Below are 16,556 nucleotides of genomic sequence, written 5' to 3' on the forward strand. Positions count from 1 at the left end.
ATACAAGTTTTAGCTATTAGGAAGAGCAAATTCCTTTTTTATAATAGATTAGGATAACACATAAAGTAAAGAGGTATATTTCTGAAAGAATTCAAATAGAGACACTTTTTTGGATAAAAAAGAAGTTTGGATTATATTGCCTTTCTTCCAATTCTAATATTACAGATTATAACATATGATTACATAATGGCTTTTTTTTCTTCTTTATATTAGTAATGGAGAACAATTCCAGATTTACTGGTAATTAGACATAATTATGGATAACATGCTGAACTCAGACAGAAGATTTGGTTTCAAATCTTATCTTTAATGGTTGGTAGGGATATGATCATGAAATAAATTGTCTCTGATTCCTCACTAAATCATTGGAGATAATAGAATTTGAAATACCTCAGAGTTGTTGTGAGGCTAAAATGAAATAATGCATGCAAACTTCAAAGTAGAATATAAATATATATTATGATTAGTAGATAAAGAAAATATGTGAAATTCAAAAGTTTAAAAAGAAGGTAATTAGTTTCTGTGAATATCTTCTGTGAACCCAAAGCTATCCTACAAATAGCAACTTGAATGCCCAACAAAAAACAAAAAAAACATTAGCATTAACATTATATATGATGGCAGAAACCACACATCCAATTAGATGTCAGTCACTATAATTGTTTATTAAAGCAAATAATTTTCTTTTTTTAAAAATTACTACATTTAACATGGAATTATTTGTCGAATTAAACTAATATCATATGTTCTATGAAGCTGGAATGTTCTTTTACCTTTATTGGAAATCTTCCCCATACATGCCTCCCTCATCTTTTTTTGGGGGGTGGGGGTGGAGGAAGGAGACCTCTTTGCTTTGTATTTTTCTGATCCCCAGTGATTTGGTCTTCCTAATAACCAACCAGTTCTGCAGAATAGTTTTCTTATAGAATCTTAGATATAGAATCTTTACTTATAATATTTTTCAGTCATGTTGGATATAAGTTTTTAACAGGTCTAAATGTCACAGATCCAAATCCTAAAAGCAAGATTCAGATATTTTATTTAAATTACACAAGTAATATATTAAATTACAATATATCTTTTCTATTGTGTAAGAAAAAAGAGAGGGTGGAAGAAAATCATTAATTATATGAAGTTAGTCTTTATGAAATCTTGAATGGACAATTTAATTATAAAAGTTTTACTCAGCCTATTGAACTTGACTATTTCTAATATTGTTCAGAAAGTAATAATAACTGATAAGATTGCTTTTCCATTTATATAAATAATTTGGGGGGTTACCTGACTTTTGGGAATTGCAAAAAACATGATATTAAAAAATCTAAATCACATGATTATACTTTCATCTCTTCCTGAAACTTTCTGGTTGATCCTTTTACCAACTCTATTATCTTTTAACCTCTCTTCACTGTCGAAAAAGACATTATCTATTTATCTTCATAATTGAATGAAGTTCTTAAAATGTAGACATCAAAGAAGATGCTATCTCTGATATATGTCATTGAGCAAATAAATGTTCGTACACCTTGCCAGACAGTGGCTTTAAAAACAATTGGTTTTTTAAAAACAAACTTTTATTTTGGAACTGATGCAGTGCAAGAGGCCTTTTTTAAAGGCAGTTTAGTATGTATAGACATAGCCTGAGATGTTATGGAAGCAAGATTAATTTATATTGGGGAGTAACATTCTAACAAGAATCAGAATATAGAAATGAATACTTTTCTACCTACAACAAAGCTATATTTTGACAATTCAGTATCTCAGATATAATTTCTCAAATTAACAGTGACAAGCATCTGTAAAAGTTTGTTCTTGTTTTTGTTTTTTTAATTCAGCTCAATCTGAAATGATTGGTTATATTTCTTCAGAAATTAGGATGAATATTTTAAAAAGCAGAAGAATTGAAATATACAAAAAGCCTTCTCAAATAATTTTTTAATGGAATTTAAAAGGACTTTACCATATATGGGGTGTTCCTAATGTGATTTTATAAAGTATATAACTACAACATACTTTTGTATAAAGTTAACATGTTTATTAATTCATTTCATCACTATGAATTTTATAGATTTACTGGAATGGTATCAAGATATTGCTCCATACCTCAGTTATTTCACATTATGTCTGTTTGGGTGTCCTTACAAAGGCCCACATGCCAGACAATGCAATTTTAGGTCCTTAAAGAGTTTTCAAAGGAGGAAATTTCAATTAAAAATACAATAGCAAAAAAAAAAAAAAAAAGTATGTTTATGTTATCCTTACCTTTATATCTTTCTGCCCAATAGCTATTTTAAACAGATTTCTAAATAGATTTAAAACAGATTTTTTTAAGAAAATGTAGCCCATTCATTGTGATTGAGAAGAAAAAGAAGAAAAGCATAAATAATTTCTCTACATGTCACTCTTCATAGCTAAATTTACAACACTTAATCAGAAATAAACTGGTGTCTAGAAGATAGAGCTACTGGTGCTAAAAAGACCTAGTAAGTCAAACAAATCATTTTAAAATGTGGTATTTCAGATCTCTTTTACAGTAAACAATAAAAGCACAGAATTAATCATCGGGATTATTTTAAAGACAAACTCATCAATTTATCAGTTATTTATCAACTTATAGATACACAACAGTGTAAAACAACCTAGAACTATTAATAACATGTTTTCTACTTCAAAGTTCAGATAGAGATGAACAGATCCATGGCTTATCAAATAATTCTCCTTCAAATTTGAGCAACTGGATAGCACTGAGAATGGGTAATTGGATACAAACACTTTGAAGCAACTGCTCAAATTTACCCAAAATTGATAGTGGTAAAAGCTTCTGAGTGTTGCTGACAATGACCAATGTTAAACTTTACAATTAATTTCTTTCTTCCTTCCTTACCCCATCTCTTACAAATACAACTGGATAGATCTAGTAACCTTGTGGGCAGCTTTAGCAGGAAGATCAAGACTAAAACATTGAAGAAAACTATAACTAAAACCTAGTTTCACAAGTATTCTTCCTTAAGCTATTCAGAATTTAAAAGTATTTACATTCACTTACATCTTGATTAGACAAGATAATTTAATAAAATCTTTTTTTCAAAACACTGGATGCATTCCTTGCCCTTTCTCTGAATCAATGCATTGTAAACTTTAAAATCAAAATGGAAAGTAGGGAAAAAAAGACAAGAACATGGTTGAAAGAAAACTAACTATTGTTATAAATTTAATAGCAGCATCCAACTTGTTTTTATGAAAGAAACAATACTACTTGATATCAAAGTCTCTCATCATTAGTGTCCCATTGATTAAATATGAAATCTTTTTTTAAATTCAAAATGGATTTTAGAATTCAAAAGGCTTTCCTTTTCAAATTATTCAAAATTGATAAAACGCAGATATTTACATGAATATGACATTATCTCATTTTTCTCTCAGCTCTCTCACCTTCAGAACACATCAACACAAATCATCAGAATGATATCTGCAACCATAAAGCTCTTAAGAAATCAAGATCCATCTCATTAACATGAAACTACTAGAAGGAAATCAATATCAAGTGTGTTGGTAAAAGTGAATATTTACATTGGACACCATCAAATGTAACTATATAAAGCATAAAATGAAGTTTAATGTAGTCCAGGAAAATGCCTTAAAACTTTCAGGTAGACTTTTGAAAAGAACCCAAATCAAATAAATGGTTGCTAGAGGGAAAAACCATATCAATTTGTTCTTTAGTTATTATAGCCTGGATATGTTTGCTTGAACCCAATACTCTTTTTTTTTTTAATGAATTCAATGAAAGTGTTTTAGATTGACATATGCAAATAAGAAATAGGTTAACTTTAGTATACTCTATCAACAGATTTTTATACAATTTTTATATTTTAAAACTATTTATTGTATCTAATATCTCATTTTATTCACAGGATGCTCTGGATAGTAGATGCTATTATTCTTCAATTTAACAAATGACCAAATGAAGATTGGTTGATCAGAGAAGTCAAGTTCACACTGGCTAATTAGAGACAAATTTACAGCCCCTCCTGGTAGGAAGAGTATAGCATTAGAGAACATAGGTTCAAATCTCAGCTCTGTCTCTCTCTGACCTCATAGAAATCACTTGATCTCTGTAGATCTGCTTTTCCTGATCTGTAAAAATGAAAGTAGATGATGAAGGTTCTTTTCTGCTTGAGTTCTATGATACTATGACTAGAATGTGGCAGCAGCAATTTTCATCTGAAAGAATCCTGAAATCAAGACCTTTGAGTCCAATGTCTTCATCTTATAGTTGAGGAAGCTGAAGCCACAAGTCTCCTAACTTTCATCCACTATCTTTTTTTTCACTAGATATCATTGTCTTCAGAGCAATGCCTTGTCTTCCAAATTTGAACAGAAAACAATGGGAAAAATCATACCTAGATAATCATTTTTTAAATCACAAAAATAAAATCACTTCCTCTTAAAGTAAATAATAATTTGTTCACACTATTGAAATGTTACTATTTATAGCTGATACTTCATATCAATAGTTCATAAGGAATATTAAATTATTTAAGTTAAATTTAGCAATAATTCTTCCTGAATTTCCAAAAGAGAAATTAGAATGGTGCCTTTAAAAGTTTAAGATAAAGTCAAAACCTTCAAACCATTAGTTTAAAATAAACTGAAATATTGGTCTAAATTGAATATGGAAGTTTTGAAATGTCTCTGGATGTGCTCTGTAGCGTAATTGAGAAGAAACAGTAAAAAGACTATATCCTAGGGAAGGAAATAAAATATTTTTGGAGGGGGAGGGGGAGTCAGCATCCAATGATACTGTGAGTAATAAAGTTAATCTGGAAAGGATGTTTCTTTCCTCATCCATCCTCTTCCCAAGAGCTAATTCCAAACTTCATCCAGTTGACCTGTGTCCCATATTTTTCTTCTTTAAGTTTAAAGAAAAAGCTAGAATAAAAATATGATGTTCGCAAAGGTGAGAAATGTTATTATTATGCATTTAGCTTCTTAAAAGAAAATGTACTATTGGAATATTGTCACATTATATAATTTCATTAGACGACAAGTAAAGTGAACCATCTTAAAATCACATGAATCATATCTAACCCAAATTGGAAAACTGTTAACAGTATGGTTTGTAAAGAAAAAGATTTCTTCCCCTCCACTGGCCTAATAAACACATCCTCTGTAATAAAAACAGCAAAAGCTAAAGTGTAAAAGAATTGAGGGGGAGGGGTAAACCCTAGCCTTTGATGAGCTTCTTTTTCCACTAGGAATAATAATCTTTTTCATCAAACTCAGTCAAGTATTTTAACTTCATTGGTTTGCCTTAAAAGTGCCAGATTCATTCTTTTTGCTTGGTTATTGATGTCAAATAGATATCAATAGATGTCATTAATAAAAATATTTCTTAATGCAAACTCTTAGTATACAAGATGTTAGATGAGAAATACCAATAGAACTAAAAGAAAGAGTTCTATAATTAATTCTTAATAATAATTTGTCTAACTATATGGTGCTTTGTAAAATCTATGCAATGCAAAACAAGAAACAAAGGCACACAAAATTAGTTTTAAGCAGTTCTGAAAATAGTTCCCTGAACAATTTGCTGGCCTAATACTCTGATTTAATATCATTTTATGTCACTGTGATATAAATTTAAGACAGCTTACAATTTTCTCAGTGCCTGAAGATTTTTTTTAAAAGTTTTTAATAGGTCATAATTTTATCCAGTGAAGTCAACTATAACATTGCTTTTTATAAGCTAGTCTGCTTTTTCTTGCCATTTGATCACTGAAATATTTTGAAATATAACTTTTACATAATGTATAGATAAAACAAGAAAGTTCCCATCAAATATTGATTTCATGTTTGTCTCAGCTATTATTTCAGGATATAGGAATGGCTGAATTTCTTTAAGAAGTTGTTCTCCACTTGTCTCTTACTTTAAGAAGTTCATCCCAAAGAAGTACTTTAAGTATATTTCTGTGCTATCATTCTATATACATTACAGTCATGTATCCCAATCCTGAATTCTTTACACCTTTTCTGTCCTCCCCTTCCATACTCCCACATTGCCAGGTCTTCCCACTCTTCTCCCTCCCCCGCTGTTGACCCACCCCTACCCCCACCCCCACCCCACCCCACCCGCCGCAAAAGGTGAGGAAGAAAATATAGTTAAACTCTCCAACAGATGCATAAGAAATAAAATATGTATGGTAAGCTTGTATGCATTAGAGTAGAACCAATGGGGGGGGGGGGGCGGAATCTAGTACTGATGGAAACAGAAAGTCACTGCAGGATGGGTCTCACACACAAGCTAGCTGAATGTAAATGGAAAATTCACACTACAAAAGCCAGATCTTTATCCCTTACCTGCTCAAATGCATGATGTCAAACAAATCTAAATATCAGAGATGGAAAAGGGGGGGCCAGAAAATTAGGTTCCTGTCTTCCAACCCGAAGTGGCAGCTTTACACCCTGATGTTTCCTTTACCTCTCTTCTTACACCAGCCTACATATAATTCATTATTTCTGCTGCCTGTCCCTGGTTAGTACATTTGTAAATGATGCCAGGGATAATTTGCAAACCAGATCGTCTCTTCCTTTTATCAAACAGCCTTTAGGAAGCTCACGCAGTTGGAAGTATACACCTTTATCTTCTGGGGAGAGTAGAGGCAGGGGAGCGTTTCCCCTGAATTATTCCCATGAGAATCGCCAGGAAGGAAACAGAAGGAGGGTGATTCTAACCGCAGGTTGCAATGTACTGCTGCGTCCTCAAAAACTGGTGCAAAGTAAGAGCCGCCTAGGTTCGAGTCCCAGGGAACAGGAAGGAGCACAGGCAGCCAGTGGAGACTCAAACTATCTGCCTGCCACTGCTTGGCTGCAGAACCAGCGGAGAAGCAGTAGCCAAGAAGCACCACCCCCTCTCTCCGTAATGCCAGAGGAAAATACACTTCGAGTCCCAGACCCTCCTCCTTTCCACCCCCGCCTCCAGCAAAGTAGAAAGAGACAGAGACTGGGGGGGAGGAGGGAAGAGCCAAACTTTAAAGTGGATATTCAAGGTAGTAATGAACCATTAGCATTAGAGGCAAACAAGTTAAGAAGCTCTTCCAGCTGACACCTGGCTTTTAGAGCTCAGCCATGGAACTAGAGCTTTTGCACAAAGTTGGAATTCGTGTCTCCCCCAGTATTTCCCCGTTTGGTGAGAAAGAGGATCAGGGACGGCACCGGGATCATCGTGGGGGCTGAGGCATGAAATCAATCCTGGGAGACTGGCAGGAATGCAAACCAGCCCAAGACGGTCCCGGGTTAGGTCACTGGAAGGAATCTCCATAAAACGCAAAGGTGTTCGCAGCCTTCTGATTCCCGGGTTGAACTACATATGTTGGTCTGGAGGGTAGGGAGGAGAGGCTACTCTCCCGCCCAGCCCCCGAAAGGCTGGCAGTGGAACGTATCAGAAAATGGTTGGGGGGGGGGGGTGAAGCGGGTATTCCAATCTGCCAACGCTCCCTGTGCTTGCGGGCTGCAAATGCCCAGGGAGCTGAAGCTGGCGCCCGTGGCAGGAAAGGGTCGGATTGGACAGACTCACAAGAAAGATTCCGAGCTTGGAGGCAGCAGGACAGAGCCACGCTTAGGTCCGGCAGCCCCCCACGCCCTCTATCCCTCACACCCAACCAACATCTAGCCCACGCCATCAGTGGACCAGTCAGTCTGACTGACTGACATCTTATCTCTCTCCTTCACGCTGCTCACACCCTGGCGAGCATCCAGGGGATCATTTATAGGCGTTGCTCTTAGCTGGGGGAAAATCTGAAGAAAGAGTTGCCTGTTGCTAACCCTCCACACCTCTACAGAGTCACCTTTGCAGATGAGAGCCTCTCCCAAATGTAGTCCTGGAAGAAAGGGTCGGGGGGCGGCAAACCACTACTTAGCCACTGAAAGGACTTACCTAAATACAGTACGTCTGGTCCTTGCCAGAGGAGAGACTAGGTTAAGAAGAAAGCGTCTGGCTGCGCTGAAAGTTTGTTCCCCCTGACCCGTGCGCAGCAGCGGCGGCGGCGGCGGCGGCGGCGGCGGCGGCGGCGGTGGCAGCGGCAATCCTCCAACAAGAATTCTGAATTGGTTAATTGTCCTAAATCCTGGTGCTCCCGCTGAAGTCAAAAGAAATGATCACCAGGAGACACTCCCCTGCTAGGCAAGGCGATTGAATGAGCAAGACCTCCACCATCCTCCGAAAGAAGCAATGGGTGAGGGGGGAGGGGTGTAGATTATAATGTCTTGGTCGGAACCTAGGCAGAGACCAAGGAGAAAGAACCTTGAAGTCCAAAGTCTGGGAACCGAGCTCCTGGTGAAAGGACCATTTACACATCTGGTCATGGGGGCTTTAGAATCCAAACGTGTTACTTGCCTTTTAGAGACAGCTAGCAAAGACAGCAATACAAGGGGAAAGGTAGAAACCCTAAAATGATATTCTCAACTCCATTCTTGGTAAAAGGGATTTCAGAATCTTTATTTGCTTTTTAATAGGAAATATGGAAGAAATAACATAAACGCATATTCATACATTTACCCATTCAGGCAGGTTTTGCACTGAGTGAACCCGATACCTTCCAACTAGATCTTTGAAGAGATTTATATACTCAGCATTGGGGAAAGAGAAGACTATCATAATCTTTCTTTTAAGCCCATAAAAATTTCAAACTGCTATAGGGAACACCTCCAGGTATCTGTTCAGCCTGAGGATGTTTTGTGAGGGTGAGAATAGGGGTGGAGGATTAGGGGAAGAAGAGTAGTGGTGGAAGTTAGGGTGGTCAAATTTCTCATACAGGGACTGTGTTTGACTTTTAGTACAACCAAAATTAACTTTCTTAAATCAAGTCTAACTCTCATCCAGTATAAGATATCTCTTTTCCCAATTACTTGCACTACCAGATAAATACATGTAATATGAAATGGAAAGCAAAGGATCCAAATATAGTCAGTTAAGCTATATGCTTGCTATCCACAGCACTTCCTTCTTGGGTTATTTGGAAATAAGTAAAAATACAAGTCCTCAGAAGTCACATTCTTTTTACATACTATTTTTTAATATTTTACTTTTTATGGTTCTCTATTTCTAAAACCTTTTCCTGATAAAAGCCTTCCTAAAACCCTAAGGATACATATAATGAGTTACGTTTAATTCAGTTATATAATTGGATCAGAATAACAATATAGCGACCTAAACAATCTTCTGCAGATCAGAGAGAGTAAAGAACTTTCTGTTCCCCCACCCCCACCTTAAGAGGGCTTTATAAAACTCCTTCAGATACACACATATAATTTGACCTTTCCCTTAGCGCAAATGTAAGTACCAAGAAAGGGTTAAGCAGAAACAGGCTAAAGATACATCATGTAATGTGAATAGGAAGAGAAGTGAATAAGCAAAAAAATGTAAAAATGGTTGGAGTATATAGTTACATGAAGTATGATTTGGTGCCCACGTCTGACTAACGTTAATTAGTTGATTTAATTAAAAATCTTTGAGTTCTGAAAGTGCCAAAGATTTTTTAAAAACCTTAAGAAACAAAGCTTATTAAAAAAGAAAAAAATCCTTAGCACCATTAAGTTTCAAATAACATATAAAGGGAATAACTTACCAGAGGAAATTTCAGGAAGCAAGATGACTTTGAGAAAAATGTATCCAGAAATCAAATAGACATTCCATGATGTTGCGGATTAAGCTAAAAGAGTGATCTGCATGGTGGTTGGACTTAGAAATAATCAGCAGTTCCTTGTGGCATGGAACCAAGTATGAGCCAGATATACAGAGTCACCAGACCCCAAACAAAAGGAAACAAAAATGTGAAGAGGAAGGGAAAAGTGGATTTGTGAAGATCCTCAGGCAGAAGAAGTGAATAATTACAGGTTGTGAATCCCCCTGAGGGTGGGGGAAAAAGAGGCTGTGAAAACCCAGTTTACAGGGGGAGGAATACTGATAAATCTGCCCAGAGAAGTAAAAGGATGTGGGGAAGACAGGGAGATAAAGAGAGAACTAGTGAGAGAGGCTGTAGTCATCCTGATAGATATAGCAGCAGGAATGATTTAGGGAGCCAGGGAGGATCCAATGAGAATTCAAGAGAAGACAGCCTCAGAAATTCTGCTGTTCTTCACTATCTCGGTTCCTCTCAAGATACCTGAGTTGTGATCATTATTAATAGAACTAATAGCATTCTGTCAGTCAGTTCCTTTTATTTGGGATTTCCCTCCAACCCTCTCAACCAGCAGCAACTTATTGAGGCAGGGTGTTGGGAAAAGAAACCAACAGAACCAACTCCTACTGACAGGAACTCTCCAGCTGACTCCATTCAACGATAATCAATCGAAGGGCAGAGAATGTGGAAGAAACCCAGAAGATAAGAAGGAGCTTTAAGGGGCACGGAGCCTGATAGGCTTAGAGAAAGGCAGGCTTTGGGAAAGGGAAAGTGACTCGTTCCAGCAGTCACGGTATCAGCAGCAGCAGCAGCAGCAGCAGCAGCAGCAGCAGCAGCAGCAACAGCAGCCTGATTCATGAGTGAATCCTATTTGCAATCCACTTAAAGGGATCGCCTTCTTTCAGAAACCACAATTCCCCTTGTGAGGAGGGAATGGGGGTTAGGAATGAGAGCCTAAGGTTGTGCTCTGGGAATTCCTGGAGACTATCCCTTGGGAGCTGCGGCAGTGCCGAGATCGAGGCTACCCCTTCTACCTTCCCAAAGCCCCTATTTTCGCTTCGTGCTTGGTTCCTAACAAGAGGGGAATTAGAAATGGCTCTCTGCTGAATGCATTATCTTGCTATTTTCCTATCGTGATTCCTCTGCTTGAAATTGAACAAACGATTGTTTGATCGATTGGGTAAGATTAGCTTTATTCCTCCTCCCTCAACCGCTCGCATCCTCCGTTCCCTTCCCAGTGCCCCCCTCACCTTACCCCAATACCTTCCTATTCCCACAGTCCTTTCATTCTTTGGTCTTTTCATTCATTTTAATTGTTGTCTGGAACTTCCTTTTCCCTCCTTTGAGAATCTATCTAAATGACAGAAACTGGTAATTCTGTTGTGACTGATTTATATTTGGCTGTGATGTGTATGGTTTCTTCCTTCCCTCCTTTCCCAATAGAAAAAAAAAAAAAAAAAAAACACCTTTCTTTCATTCTTTCCCGTTGGGTTCAGTCTTATATAGCATGGATCTGTATAAGAGCTCTGGGGGAGCCTTTTGCTCTCCCCGAGATCTTAAGGAGAACCCCGAAGCTTTAAGAATTGTTCATCTCTCTCTTTCAGGAGTAAAAGGGAAGGGTAGGGTGGAAATTGATTTCTTGCAGAGACTGAAGCGCTGGATGATCGAGGGGATAAACATTTGCCCTGGTTCAAAATGTTCTTGGTGAGTAATCTTATTTTCTGCAGCAGAGAAGAAAACACACCGCTTCTAACTCCTCACACCACCTCCCTCAATTCTTCCCATTAACACACACACACACATACACACACACACACACACACACACACACACACACACACACCCCTAGCCTCCATTCATTTACTAGCTTTCTGTATGTAAATCACGAGCTGGGTCAGTGGAAATTTTCCTTTCCCCCTTCCCAAGATCTTGGCTAAATAAAAGAAGGAATTTGAAAGGGGATTTTTTTTTCTGGGAGACTTTCTTTTTATTATTTAATGTTCCCTAATAACTTGTATCAGAAATAAACACTGACACGATGAAAAGTCAATTCTGGTGGCTTCTTGTGCATTTATTTAAATGATGTCCTAAATTTCTCTGCGGTTCTCTCCTCCTTCTTTAAACTGATTGTGGTTGTGTGGACTTGTCCTATTTCTACAGCATTAGCCTGTCTTGACCATATTCTTAAATACCTTTTAACTCTTCAGTCAGAACCATAAATGATCATGCTCCCCCTTCTCCCCTTCTCCCCTCCCCCCCCCCAGTGCTTTAAGTAAATGAATGCTGTAAGAAAAAACATTTTAATATCTATGTTGGTTCTGGTCCTATTTACTGGATACATGTTAGTAATATTCTTACTGGACATTTGCGTGTTGTAAGGTTACCTATAAACTTAGAAAACCCTTCTATGAGTCTACAGCACCCCCAGCCTGTAGATCCCCATTATGCTAAAAGAAAAATGGACATTTGTGGAAGAAAACAGCAAGTGATTAAGAATTGATTAAACTTAAATTAAAATATCCACACACAAAAAAAGCAAATTTGGGGATAGCAAGTTTTTAAATATAGGTTACTTAGCTTCTAGAGATCTAGTGTTTCTGTGTTGAATGTGAAGATGAAAGAAGAAAAATAGTATTAACCTGAGAGAATGGGTTTCACAGTTGACTTCAGAGAATGTTTTTATGGCAAAGCATTATTTTGTTTCTCTCTATTGTGATATATGTTTTCCCTTTTTCCTCCCAAAGCTTAACTAAATAAAGGGAAAACTAACTAAGGTCACCTCTTGCATAAACAGGACAGTGCAAACCTTGTCTATGATTTGATTTCTAACATTAAAATTTCACTTTCTGGCAATAAACTTTGTTCCAGTCAATCCATATGAATATTGCCCATTTTCTAGAAATTTTAAAATCCCAGAAGAGATTTCTCAAATGACATGTCAGCAGTGCCAAACAGTGCATGTACACCAATACCTATGGTGTTTATTAGTGTCAAAGTTGTCAAACTCAAAGAAAAGCTTTTTCCATGAAGATAGTTATATTTTTATGTTAATTTTTTTCTCATCCTTGGGCTTCATTCCAATCCTAATGATATTTTTGGCCAGATTTGTTTCTGCAGTCAACTCATTTTACCAACAGGGATTTGGGTGTTGGTCTGTGGATTTGGAGGAAGTGGGGAAATAGGAGGACTAAGTATGGGAAGAGTAGAAATTAGAAGACTACAGGATGAAAGAAAAACAATCAATTGTAATCTATTATTTTAAGTTTTTAAATGAAGAATTATGGAGCATTTTTAATGAATAAAGAATCTTAGGATGCTCTCCAAAACAACCAGACACCAGCTATTCTGATTAACATTTTGTTCTCCTTTAATATTCTTAACAGTTCAAATGTTTGTGGAGCTAATAACACCTCACCTCACCTTCCTTAAATCAGAACATTATAACATTCATTTTTTAAAAAGTATCTGTGAGATTGTTGCTCAAATATTTAAACATATTTTAGAAGTCACAGGATGAGTGCTAATGTTCATTGTGTGGGATATGATTAGTGAACTTTAAAATGTGAGTTATTTCATTTTACTTAAGGATTTTAAGTATTTAGTACTAGGCTCTTATCTGTTTAAGATGAAATCATCATTCATAAAGAATCACAAGACCATTATGAACAGGCTCTCCCAACCTCCTACTTATCCATTCTCCTACCCAGCTCCAAGGTATTTAATGCTCTTTAGAATTTAGAAGTCTTTTTTAAAATTTATACATCTTATTAGTATATAATTTATCTGATAAGTACAATACACTTCATTTGCAGGTGGTTCCTAGTAAAATTTTGTGGATTGGCAATATTTTATGTGAGATGTTCTGCCACTTTAAGTGCAAGGATCCCACTTAACACATTCTTGTCTATCATCTAATTGTCTACCATAATTTCTGATGTAAAAATTATATTCTGGATATAGTTAGTTAAAGAAATCACATTTAAGTATTTGAAATGTTTTAGAAGGATTAGTGCATCTAAACTATACCTAACCATTTAAAAATAATAAATTGTCATAGAAATTATGGTTAAATCAAGGTGATTAATTTCAGAAAATATAATGCTTAAGGTTTTTCATAGCAAAGGAAGAAAGCAAAGCATATATATGAAATTTACATATTTTCTTCTCTACCAAACTATAAGCAAGCATACTATTTTTAGTCACTTTATCATCTGTATCTTTTGTTGATAAAGCTCCTGAAGAGTCTAACTGTTTTAAGGTTTTTAAGTCTCTCATTTTCCCCCATGACTTATGAGTCTTAAAATAACATTTCTGGAAGTGTGAATACATGCTACAGAGAATTCAATCTCCAAATTATAAAATTATGCATTTGATTCTTAGAATTTTGAATCTGGAAGGAATCTTTGAACTTACTTGATATAATACTGTCATTTTAGAGAACCAAGGAAATCCAGACGTATAGAACCAGAGAATTTAAGGTCATTAATGTCATAAATCTACAGTCAAAACAAGTGGGCCAAAAGCTATATCTACTCCCCTCATTACCTGAGGCTCTTCAGAGCTGACTTGCCCAAGGTAAAAATATTGTCAATAGTGACAATCCTGGGACTAGAAGAACAGAAATAAGCTTTTATTAAGCATCTATAATGTGTCAGCCACTCTGCTGAGTGTGGCTCATTATCTCATTTGATCCTTACAACAATATTGCTATATAGATATCATTTTCCCCATTTTACAGTTGAGGAAACTAAGGCACACAGAAAGAAGGTAAGTGACTTGCTGAGGCTCCCACCACCAATTGTGAGTCTGGTTTTGAACTCTCGTCTTCTACATTCTAGTCCTTGAATTATACCCACTAGAATACCTAATTGGAGGCAAGGCAAGTCTCTTCATAATTAAATTTGTTCAAATTTTTGGTAGCTCACAAATTCAGATTAGTTAGTAGTCCTCATTCATACCCCTTTCCCCTCTTCTTTTTAAGGTCTGTTTTTATTTCTCAGCAAGTGACTGGGCAATCAAATGCTGTATCTGATAAGTACAAGCTCTGGCAGATGTTGCTGAGCTAGAAAAGTTTCTAAGTTCTACCTGAATTGCAGCTTAAGGCCAAAGAAGTTTAGCTATCAACAAGAAAGATGGTCATTAGTTGATAGCAAACCTTTTGGCCATGACACTGTATGAAGACCATCTGCCAATCATGGAAAGATTGTGATCTGAATACAGATTGAGTACTGATAAGGCTGACAATCACAAACACTCTCAAATATTAAAAAAAAGAAATAAATTTTACTTTTATATTTTATTTAGGATCTAACAGCACCTCAAGGTACAATTTTGCGTTGTTTTAGGAATCAGTTACTGATCTTTGTGGCTTTCTGTACATGGAATATCACGATCCCCATACTTATGTAAAATACTGTCCCAAATTCTATCCAGCTGAGATTTGATACTCTTGTCCTATGTCTTCTCCCTGCCCTTTGGATATAAAATGTCCTACTAATCTAGAAAATAGGATATTTCAAGAGGGGGAGAAAAGTATTATCTACAAATGAATTGTATCCATTCCCAATCAACTGTAAGAAAAAGGAGTTTCCTAATTTTTCAATAAATAATGTTTAGATTAAGATGAAGAAAAAAATAAGATAATATTTCTATAGACTTTTTAAAAATTAGTATTTGCCTCTTTGGGTGAGGTTAGGGTAAGAAACAGTAGCAGGATTTGTTGACACTGAAAATAGCAAGAGTTGTTGAAAAGGTCCCATGGGATGCTTCTTTCAGCCATTATTGAGGTACATAGTTATTAAGGCTTCTGCAAGCACTTTTGCTAGATTCAAGCCCCAGCAGCCAACTCACTCTCTTTCCCACATCAACAAAGCTGGGCCTTAAATACAGTCTTTTTTACTGAAACTAGGAAATGGAATCTAAAAAGGCAATTTTCAAATCCAAAATTGCTTTTGGTACTGTCAATATTTCAACTGTGTAATCATTCACTGATTGACGGTCTGGGCTACTAATGGAATGAAATCAGCACAGCAGTCACGGTTTAAAATATCTATGTTGGACTTTTAGAAAACTATTCTGAAAGTTAGTTCATGGTTTGTCAACACTAGAGGAATGCCCACCAAAATGTCACTTTGATTTGATTATGTTGTCATGGTTAGAAATCAAATTTAAACTTTTTCAAAATCTAAAAGCAGCTATATTTAGACTCCTAATGCATGAAAAAAATAAAGTTAGAACAAGGTAAGTATTGTCTGCATTATTGTTATATGCTTGTAAATTTGTCTTCATCTATCTTTAATATATAAGCATAAATATATAAATACACAAACTTTCACATTTATATGTTTATATCAATACATGTGTTTATCCACTCAACATATACAATCTCACAAACATAATGAAGTGTTTATTAAATACTATGTGCCAGACTGTGGAGTTAGAGAGAAAAACAAAAACTGAACCTATCTTCATGAAACAATTTCTAATAGGAAATAAATATGTAAATAAATAGGAATAATATAAATAAAAATGCAAAATGGATCCCTGACTTCATCAGTATGAGCAATGAATCAACCTCTGATTCATCTTCAGGAGTTGCTGTTGGATAAAAATTAATCATTTTCTATAGCTAACTTGGAGATGAACTTCTCTGATCTTTTCAACAGTCAATCAATAAACATTTATTAAACTCTTGCTGTGTGTAAGCAAAAGAACAGAAGTTCTATTAGAAGATCAGAGTTATTGTGCTAAGTACTGGAGATCTAAAAAAGGTGAAGACAGTTCCTGCCTTCAAGAAGTTTATAATCTAATGGAAGAGACACAACACAAGCAAATATATGCAAAGCAATCTATATCTATAATAAATAGGAAATAATT

The 16,556-nt window shown here is 35.9% G+C and overlaps 1 protein-coding gene across 3 annotated transcripts in view; it reads right to left on the reverse strand.

The window, feature by feature from the left end:
- The window catches only part of BRINP3 (BMP/retinoic acid inducible neural specific 3), a 465,105-nt gene extending 455,385 nt beyond the window's left edge, over window positions 1-9,720 (reverse strand). The window contains exons 1-2 of one of the 3 annotated variants that reach the window (XM_031937050.1): window positions 9,627-9,692; window positions 7,937-8,276 (exon numbers count right to left, since the gene is read on the reverse strand). The gene's annotated coding sequence lies outside the window, so the exon portion shown is untranslated. Of the gene's footprint in view, window positions 1-6,360; window positions 6,851-7,936; window positions 8,277-9,626 lie in introns of those variants that run through there. The other 2 variants (XM_003767528.2, XM_031937051.1) reach the window with 2 other exon arrangements.
- Between the last annotated feature and the right edge of the window lie 6,836 nt (window positions 9,721-16,556).

This window comes from Sarcophilus harrisii, chromosome 4, assembly GCF_902635505.1.
Source record: "Sarcophilus harrisii chromosome 4, mSarHar1.11, whole genome shotgun sequence".
NCBI lineage: Eukaryota > Metazoa > Chordata > Mammalia > Dasyuromorphia > Dasyuridae > Sarcophilus > Sarcophilus harrisii.